We start from the raw sequence: 10,638 nt of genomic DNA, 5'->3' as shown, positions 1-10,638 counted from the left end.
TACAGAGTCTTGGTCAGAGCCCCTCTGGAGTACTGATCCTCACCAAGGATATATTGGCCTTGGAGGGGGGACAGTGCAGATTCACCAGAATGATACTCGGGCTGGATAAACTTGGTTTGCATTCACTTGAGTTTAGAAGGTTGAAGGGTGATCTGATCCAGGGATTTAAAATTATAAAGGGGCTCGATAGGGTAGAAATAGAAACTATTTTCTCCAGTGGGGGAATCCAGAACAAGAGGACATAACCTTAAATTTAGAGCTAGGGCGTCTCGGATTGAAATTAGGAATCTCTTTTTCACACAAGTGTATTGGAAACCTGCTCAGGCTGATTGAAGTGGACCCTGTGATATAATACAATTTTCTGTCCTGTCAGACTTGGACATCTTGTAGATCCATCTTTTGAAAAGGTGAAGGAACTCAGGATTCCACACACTTCATCATAAGTCCTCAAATTAGAAAGAGTGCAGAAAAGATTTACTAGGATGCTACCGGGACTTGATGGTTTGACTTATAGGGAGAGGTTGGATAGACTGAGACTGTTTTCCCTGGAGAGTAGGAGGTTTAGGGGTGATCTTACAGAAGTCTATAAAATAATGAGGGGCATAGATAAGGTAGATAGTCAAAATCTATTCCCAAAGGTAGGGGAGTCTATAACGAGGGCGCATAGATTTAAGGTGAGAGGGGAGAGATACAAAAGGTCCAGAGGGGCAATTTTTTCACTCAAAGGGTGGTGAGTGTCTGGAACGAGCTGCCAGAGGCAGTAGTAGAGGCGGGTACAAATTTGTCTTTTAAAAAGCATTTGGACAGTTACATGGGTAAGATGGGTATAGAGGGATATGGGCCAAGTGCAGGCATCTGGGACTAGCTTAGTGGTATAAACTGGGCGACATGGACATGTTGGGCCGAAGGGCCTGTTTCCATGTTGCAAACTTCTATGATTCTTATCATCAAGATATGAAGGACTAGAAACACTTTGTTTGAAAGAAAGCTGATTCATTTGACACTTGTACAGAATACTAAACTCCAGCCAAGTTAAAGGGATTATTAACATCAGAAACAAACCCCAACTGTCAGAATGAACACGGTTCAGTCCTGGATGTGATTAACAGCAGCAATAACAGCAGAATCCAACTCCTGGAATCACATGTGATCCCGCTGGTGACTCAGCAGGTGGGAAGACTGAGTGAATCCCATCCCACACACGGAGCAGGTGAACGGCCTCTCCCCAGTGTGAGTGCGTTGGTGTGTCAGCAGATCACTTTTTCTTTTAAAGCTCTTCTCACAGACAGAACATTTAAAAAGTCTCTTATCAGTGTGAACAAGTTGATGTTCAATGAGGTGGGATGACTGAGTGAATCCGCTCCCACACACGGAGCAGGTGAACGGCCTCTCCCCAGTGTGAGTGCGTTGGTGTGTCAGCAGATCACTTTTTCTTTTAAAGCTCTTCTCACAGACAGAACATTTAAAAAGTCTCTTATCAGTGTGAACAAGTTGATGTTCAATGAGGTGAGATGACTGAGTGAATCCGCTCCCACACACGGAGCAGGTGAATGGCCTCTCTCCAGTGTGTCTGCGTCGATGAGTTTCCAGCCGGGATGAGTAACTGAATCCCCTCCCACAGTCCCCACATTTCCCCAGTTTCTCCATGTTGCGGGTGTCCTCATGTCTCTCCACGTTGGAGATCAGTGGAAGTCTCGTCTGCACAGAGAACACGTGTCTCGTTTCTCCCCACTGTGAATGGTATGATGTTTCTTCACGCTGTGTAACTGGTGAAAGCTTTTCCCACAGTCAGTGCACTGGAACACTCTCAATCAGGTGTGTGTGTCTCGCTGCTATTCCAATTACAGTGATGTTTGAAATCTTTTCCCACAGATAGAACAGATCAACATTTGTCCGACATTTTAAGGCCGATAATCTTCAGGTGCTGGTGAATGGAGTCAGATCTTGACGTGATGTTTGGTTTGAGTTTCTCGTCTGCAAATCCGCCCCTTCTAATACCCTGTAATAGGAGATAACAAAAGTTCTCACTGTGAATACAGGATAGAAATTCAGAACAGGCAATTCTAGTTTCAATAGAACATTCTTCCCGCTCATTCCCCCAAACTGTAAATCCCCGTCCCACACACTCACCCTCCTCCCTCTGCTGAAACCCAAACCCATCGCACCACCTCCAACATTTTTCCTTCTATTTAAGTTTTCTCTCTCTCCTGAAGATCCCGACTGTGACTGGGTTCAGTTCTACACTCAGTGGTTCCCCTCCCTCTCCTCCCCTGAAGGTGCTGACTCTGACTGGGTTCAGTTCTACACTCACTGGTTCCCCTCCCTCTCCTCCCCTGAAGTTGCTGACTCTGGTTGGATTCAGTTCTACACTCACTGATTCCCCTCTCCTCTCCTGAATATGCTGACTCTGGCTGTGTGTATATGCTCTGCCCCTCATTTCCACACAATGTCCCTCCCCATAGCTGCCTGTATGCCGTCCATCTGTGATATCTCCCAATTTTGGCGACAGACTCTCCCTGACCAGTCACCATTTCTCCTTCATTTAAAGATTTTCCTTGACCTATCACAATTTCTCCTTCATTTTCAGACACTCCCTGATCAAACACAATTTCTCCTACATTTACAGACACCCCCTGACCAGTCACCATTTCGCCTTCATTTACAAGCACTCCCTGACCAATCACCATTCCTCCTTCATTTACAGACACCCCCTGACCAGTCACCATTTCTCCTTCATTTACAGACTCTCCCTGACCAGTCACCATTTCGCCTTCATTTACAGACACTCCCTGACCAATCACCATTCCTCCTTCATTTACAGACTCTCCCTGACCAGTCACCATTTCGCCTTCATTTACAACACTCCCTGACCAATCATCATTCCTCCTTCATTTACAGACACCCCCTGACCAGTCACCATTTCGCCTTCATTTACAGACACCCCCTGACCAATCACCATTCCTCCTTCATTTACAGAAACCCCCTGACCAGTCACCATTTCGCCTTCATTTTCAGACATTCTCTGATCAAACACAATTTCTCCTACATTTATAGACGCTCTCTGACCCTTCAGCATTTCTCCTTCATTTACAAACTCTCCCTGACCCGTCAGCATTTCCCTTCATTAATAGACGCTCCCTGACCCATCACTGTTTCTCCTTCAGATATGGACACTACCTGACCTGTCAACAATTCTCCTTCATTTACAGACACTCCCGGACCAGTCAACATTCCTCCTCCATTTACAGACACCCCCTGACCAGTCACGATTTCTCCATCATTTACAGACTCTGCCTCCTGTCACCATTTCTCCCTCCTTTATGGACACTCCGTAACCCGTCACCATTTCGCCTTCATTTTTAGACACTCCCTGACCTGTCACCATGTCTTCTCCCATTTATAATACTCCCTCACCAGAAACCATTTCACCTTCATTCATGGACAATCCCTGACCTGTCACCATTTCTCTTTCATTTATAGATATTCCCTGACCCTTCACCGTTTTTCCTTCATGTATAGACACTCCCTTACCAGACACCATGTTTCCTTCATTTACAGACACTCACGAACCAAACAATTTTTCCTGGCACTTTACATGATTGTGGGGTTTATTCTGTATCTGTCAGTCTCTGATACTGTACAAAAGTTTGGTGTTTATTCAGTATTTTTCAGTCTCTGGTACTGTGTATGAGTGTGGGGTTTATTCTGTGCCTGTCTGTCTCTGGTACTGTGTGTGAGTGTGGGGTTTATTCTGTATCTGTCAGTCTCTGGTACTGTGTGTGAGTGTAGGTTTTATTCTGTATCTGTCTGTCTCTGGTACTGTGTGTGAGTGCAGCTTTCATTCTGTATCTGTCTGTCTCTGGTACTGTGTGTGAGTGTGGGGTTTATTCTGTATTTATCAGTCTCTGGTACTGTATATGAGTGTGGGGTTTATTCTGTCTATGTCTGTCTCTGGTACTGTGTGTCAGTGTGGGATTTATTCTGCATCCATCTATCTCCGATACTGTCGATGTGTTTGTTGTTTATCTTGTATTTATCTGTCTCTGGTACAGTATATGAGGTTGGGCTTTATTCTGTATCTGTCAGTCTCTGGTACTGTGTGTGAGTATAAGATTCATTCTGTATAAGTCAGTCTCTGATACTGTACATGAGTGTGAGGTTTATTCTGTATCTGTCAGTCTCTGGAACTGTGTGTCAGTGTGGGGTTTATTCTGTAATTGTGTGTCTCTGATACTGTAGATGTGTTTGGGGTTTATTCTGTATCTGTCTGTCTCTGATACTGTGAATCCCAAATTCACACATTCCGTATCTGTCAGTCTCTGGTACTGTATATGAGTGTGGGGTTTATTCTGTATCTGTCAGTCTCTGGTGCTGCATATGAGTGGGGGGTATATACTGTATCTGTCTGTCTCTGGTGCTGCATATGAGTGTGGGGTTTATTCTCTATCTGTCAGTCTCTGGTGCTGCATATGAGTGGGGGGTATATATTGTATCTGTCAGTCTCTGGTGCTGTGTGTGAGTGTGGGGTTTATTCTCCATCTGTCAGTCTCTGGTGCTGCATATGAGTGTGGGGTTTATTCTGTATCTGTCAGTCTCTGGTACTGTGTGTGAGTGTGGGATTCATTCTGTGCCTATCAGTCTCTGGTGCTGTGTGTGAGTGTGGGGTTTATTCTGTTTCTGTCAGTCTCAGATACTGTACATGAGTGTGGGGTTTATTCTGCATCTGTCAGTCTCTGGTACTGTGTGAGTGTGGGATTCATTCTGTGCCTGTCAGTCTGTGGTACTGTACCTGTGTGGGGTTTATTCTGTGTCTGTCAGTCTCACTGTACATGAGTTTGGAGTTTTTCAGTATCTGTCTGTCTCTGATACTGGAAATGAGTGTGTTTTTTGTTCTGTGTCTCTCTGTCTCTGGTACTGTTTGAATGTGGGGTCTATTCAGTATATGTCAGTCTCTGGTACTGTGTATGAATTTGGGATTCATTCTGTATCTGTCTGTCTCTGGTACTGTATGTGAATGTGGGGTTTATTCAGTATATGTCAGTCTCTGGTACCTTGTGTGAATTTGGGATTCATTCTGTATCTGTCAGTCTCTGGTACTGTATGTGAATTTGGGATTCATTCTGTATCTGTCTGTCTCTGGTACTGCAAATGAGTGTGGGGTTTATTCTTTATTTGAATGTTTCTGGTACTGTATATGAATGAGGGTTATTCTGTATCTGTCAGTCTCTGGTACTGTGTGTGATTGTGGGATTCATTCTGTGCCTGTCAGTCTGTGGTACTGTACGTGTGTGAGGTTTATTCTGTATCGGTCTGTAACGGGTACTGTATGCGAATGTCAGGTTTATTCTGCTTCTGTCTGTCTCTGGTGCTGTATATAAGTGTGGGGTTTATTCTGTACCTGTCTGTATCTGGTACTGTACATGAGTATGGGGTTTATTCTGTATCTGTCTGTCTCTGGTACTGTATGTGAGTGTGGGATTCATTCTGTTTCTGTCTGTCTCTGGTGCTGCATGCAAATGTGGGGTTTATTCTGTATCTGTCAGTCTCTGATACTGTATATGAGTTTAGGATACATTCTGTATCTGTCAGTCTCAGCTAATTTATCTCAGTCTGGGTTTCATTCTATAATTCAGTCTATGAGACAATGTGCAAGTCTGGATTCATTCTGTATTCTTATTTCAGTTTATATTATTATATATGAAACTATATCTTTAATACTTTAAAGGATATACAGTTTTTTATCAAGTGTTTAATTTGTAAATATTGATACACTTTTGGATTTTCTTTAATCAAACAATGTGTGTGAGTTTTGGAGTAGTATTACATCTTCATCTCTGAACTCTGTTGTGAATGATAATGTACCTTTCAATCTGTCCATGGTGAAATTATTTAACTGGTATATAATGTGTAGCTCAGTCTATAATAATGGAATTAATTCTGTATCTCAGTCTGACACTGTGAGATTTTTGGTCTGGAATGTAATATATAGCTCAGCCTGCACTAATAGAATTGATAATGTATCTATCAGTCTGTTACTGTATGAGATTTTTGGACTGGTGTGTAACATGTAGCTCAGTACATGCTAATGGAATTGATGTTGTATCTTTGAGTCTGATAAGGTCTGACAGTGTTGGACTGCTATATAATGTTTGGCTCAGTCTGCACTAATGAAATTGATACATTATCTTTCAATCTGACACTAAGATTTTTGGACTGGCATGTTATGTGTAACTCAGTCTGCAGTGATTTGACTTAGTGATTCATTCTGATTCTGTCAGCCTGTGGTACTTTGTGTGAGTGTGGGATTCATTCTATATATGTCAGTCCCTTGTACTGTATCTGAATGAGGTTCATTCTGTTCCTGTCAGTCTCTGGCACCGTGTGTGAATTTGGGATTAATTCCATATCTGTCAGTGTCTGGTGCTGTATGTGAGTGAGACATTCATTCCATTTCCATCAATCTCTGATACTGTATATGAGTGATATATATATATACTGTATCTGTCAGTCAGTGGTACATTGTGTGAGTGAGGGATTCATTCTGTATGTCAGTCTCTGGCACTGGATCTGAGTATGAGATTCATTCTTTATCTGTATCTAATTTGTATCTCAGTTTACAGCATGGCGTTCAAACCTGTATCTTTAATACCTAAATGTATAAATAATTTTTCCCAGTGTTTAAGTGGTAGATAATTATATACTTTAAAATGTGAGGCTGTTGGTTATAATCAGAGAATCACTGCACTTTTTGGCTACTATTAAATCTGCATCAATGTGAACACAATTGTGATTTAGTGTATCTTCCAAACTGATATGGTGACATTTTTGAACTTATATACAATGTGCAGCTCAGTCTGCATCAATGGAATACTGTATATTTCAGTCTGAATCTGCATTGGTCTTTTGTATTGGTAATTAATATGTAGCTCAGTCTGCACTAATGGAATTGGTACTGTATCTTTCAATCTGACACTGAGATTTGTGGACTGGTCCCTAATTTGTAACTCAGCCTGCACTAATGTAGATGACTGTGAGATTCATTTTGTATCTCTCAGTCCGTGATACTGTGTGGGATTCATTGTGTATCTTGTCAGTAGTGTGTTTGAGTTTGCGATTCATTCGATATATGCAGTCTCTGATGCTGTGTGAGTGTGGGATTCATACTTTATCTGCCAGTTTCTGGTACATTATGTGAGTGTGGGATTCATTCTCTGTCAACTGTGGTACCATACATGAGGATGGGATTTATTCTGTATCTGTCTGTAATTATTCTCTCAGATTACATTACGGTGTTCAATACTGTAGCTTTAATATCTTCATGTTTAAATAGTTTTTCTCATTTTATTGATAAATATGGATAAACGTTAGGATTTCGTGCTGGAGGTTTTTAATCAGATAATTTGTGTGCTTTTTGGACTAATATTAAATCAATTTTTTTGTGTACTATTGTGAATGATAATATATATTTCAAACTGATAGTGATTTTTGAATTGGTGTATAATGTGTAGCTCAGTCTGTTCTATTGTAATCGATACTGTGTCTTTCAGTCTAATATTGTATGAGATTTTTGGACTGGTATGTAATGTGTATCTCAGTGTGCACCAATAGAATTGGTACTGTATCTTTACATCTCATACTATGAGTGTATTATAAACTGGTTTCTAATTTGTTTCTCAGGTTGCACTGTCACAGCATTTCTCAGTCTGATACTCGACATGAGTTCTGGACATGTCTGCAGTTTGTACCTCATGATACATTAATCGAATGGATACTGCATGTATTAAACTCACATGTGTGAGTTGTGGGGTGGTATTCAATTGGAATCTCAGGGTACATTATTGGGATTCATTCTGTCCCTTTCAATCGGGTACCATGTGTGATTTCTATCTGGTATTTAATGTTGCCCTATTGTGAGATTGACACAGTGCCTTTCAATCTGAGAGTGTGATTTTGACTGGGATTTTTGTATTTCCCTGTCAGCGGGACTGAGTTTGGGGGAAATGGAACAGTATCGACTTCACCTGCTCTGTTTAATGGTTGGATTGAAAATGTGTCTCTGGAATTTAAGATCACTGTGGGACTGACTACTTCTGCTCTCTGAGACTGTGGAACTGATGACCTGTCTGTGTCTCTGTGCTCTGTGAGTGATAATGTACTTACTGTGTGTGAGAAGGAGCTGGCTGCACTGTTTCCAGTGCCTCGGGTGGAGGAAACATCACATTTATTCTGGATCCTTCTCGGATTTGCCTGTAGAAAGAAAATTATCTCTTGTTACTCAGGAACAGGTGAGGTAGAAAATACAAAAGTGATCAGTTTAATATCTCTGTTAATGATCATTTTGAATATCCACAAATGAAAACCAGTGATAGAAACGGTGTCAATGTCTGACTCCACTGCAGCACTGCAGCACTCAGCTTCTGCACACCAGGTGTGCTGGACGATTTTAAAACAATTTAGTGACATCCAGACACAACCCAACCCCTGCACTGGTCCGTGAATGGGACCACCCGATGGGGCAGGGACCTTTTTACCGGTCAGGTTTCTCAACTCCTCTCCCATGGGACTAACCGTTCACCCGAAACCAAACAACCGCTGTTTAAAATGTGTCCTTCACACTTCTCACTTGACGCCTGCAATAGATACTGCTTGAAAAACTCCCCACATCCTGACTGTTCACTGTCCAGTAACAGGGTGAGACTGGAACTAAACCAGGAACATTCACTTCTGGTTTGGGGAGAGAAAGCAGCAATGATTTTAAATAGCAGGTTCTTCCCATTCTGTCTCCCTTACCCTGGACACACCCTGGACACACACAGCCCGAGAATGACCTCTCCCTTCCCCCGCTCACTCCATGTTCCGGGACCAGTTCCTGATCCACTCCGCCTCTTACAAACAGCCCCCGGACTCCCCCTGACCTTCCCCCGGACTCAATGCCGATCTCTGAGCCCATCTGCGGACACGGTCCCGAAGCGATGAGCTGCTGTAACGAGGCTGCTCTTTGCTCCCTTCCCCCGGGGGCCGTGATCTCTCCATTCCCGGCTGTTTTAAACCATCTTCTTCCGCTCACTGAGGGAATGGCGTCCACAGGCCGAGCTGGGGGAGGGGAGCGCGCATGCGCTCTTCTGCTCACCAACGGCCAGCGCTGGGGGCGGGGCTGAGTCACGCATGCGCAGATATCTGGTTTAATTCCCAATACAGAAATCGATGGAAACTTTCCCCAATTGGAATTTTTCAGAGTCTGAGCAAAGGAAGTGGGTCTGGGGGAAAGGTCAGAGGGAATGGGGTCCACAGGCAGTGCAGGAACAGGCACCAGAATGGAAAACAGATGGGATTCCACCAGTGCCAAACGCTGGAATCCAGACTGACTTTACAATCTCTAACTATTAAACTAGATGTTTCCATCCCTGCTGTTTCTCTCGGTATCTTTTGATGGTAAAGAGTCTTTCAGAGATAAAGTGGGCGGCTCTGAAATGAGCCAATGGGTTCTGTTCATTCTTGGACTCTTTCGTGATCAAACTCACGCGTGGCTACGAAACTGGAGGGAGGATTTCTCAAACCAATCCTGGAGAAACATGGGAGGAAAGTGTGAGTCGGTGTGTCTGTTGGTACCGTGTAGGATTAATATCAGACAGCAACAGTCCGAGATTAATTTAATCAGACTGAAACTCTCGATTACTGAGTGTAACACCGAACGTCCCTGTGCTGCAAAACCGAATATAGTAGAAGAGGCAAGAGAGGGTTAAATGTTGCCCATTGTTTTTGTCATTCTCTGCACTGTCCCTGAGTGTGGGTTTAATAGTGTTTCTGTCTCTGGTACAATATCAGTGAGAGATTAGATTACATCTTCTCTCTCTCCAAATTTTTTTTTCTGGATAAAGCTTAACTTTGCAGGTCAGTCTGATACTGTGGCACTGTGTCTCTCCGCTCTCTCTCACCGTGTCTGTCGTCCCCTCTCTCTCTGGTGCTATATATTAAGGATGACACTGCTATTGCGCGTGATATGAGCACACTGATAGGAAGTGTAATACTGACAGAATGTGTGTGTCTCTCTCTTGTGCTGGAAATGATGGTGGGATTCTGTCTGATATAAAACAGCCGGGCCGGGCTTCACTGTAACTGGGGGTGTGTTCGTCTCCAGTTCCAGTTCGTGGTCATTATCTTTTCACAGATTCAGGGTGAGCGTCTCTGTGAGACGGTAACACTGGCGGAGAAACTCCGCGTCACAACTCAAACCCCGACACATGAGATTCTCCAAATCAGCTGGAATAAAGTGTTTGTAAACTGCTGAACCCGTCTGGGAGGGGATGTGTGGGGAGATCGAATCGGGTCTGGGACTGAAATGGAAGGAGGCGGGTTGACTTGTTATAGAAGGGACTGTATTTAGGCAGGAATATTACTGACTGTTAATTGTAACGGGGTTTATTTAAAAGCTCCGGGTTTCTGGGAATCCTTGAATATGAAGCCCGAGTCTGTAAGGGTTTGTGCGGGGCGCTGTGTTTCGGTTCTATTATCGATAAACGGTTTGAAATTGGCGGGTGGCGAAAGCTGGAGGTGGAGCCGGCAGATCAGAAGCCGCTCTCCTCTCTGTCCGTCACTCTGACTCCTCCCCTCCCGCTTTCTCTGTTTAATCCCCCACAT

At 43.3% G+C, this 10,638-nt stretch overlaps 1 long non-coding RNA gene across 1 annotated transcript; it reads right to left on the bottom strand.

Moving 5' to 3' along the window:
* Nucleotides 1-972: 972 nt before the first annotated feature.
* Nucleotides 973-8,799, bottom strand: LOC137316767 (uncharacterized). The gene is made up of 2 exons (XR_010961589.1): nt 8,161-8,799; nt 973-1,999 (listed from the first exon to the last, which is right to left on the bottom strand). It is a non-coding gene; the product is annotated as an uncharacterized lncRNA (long non-coding RNA).
* Between the last annotated feature and the right edge of the window lie 1,839 nt (nt 8,800-10,638).

This window comes from Heptranchias perlo, unplaced genomic scaffold (assembly GCF_035084215.1).
Source record: "Heptranchias perlo isolate sHepPer1 unplaced genomic scaffold, sHepPer1.hap1 HAP1_SCAFFOLD_60, whole genome shotgun sequence".
Taxonomy (NCBI): domain Eukaryota; kingdom Metazoa; phylum Chordata; class Chondrichthyes; order Hexanchiformes; family Hexanchidae; genus Heptranchias; species Heptranchias perlo.
This window is presented reverse-complemented; position numbering and strand designations above follow the sequence as displayed.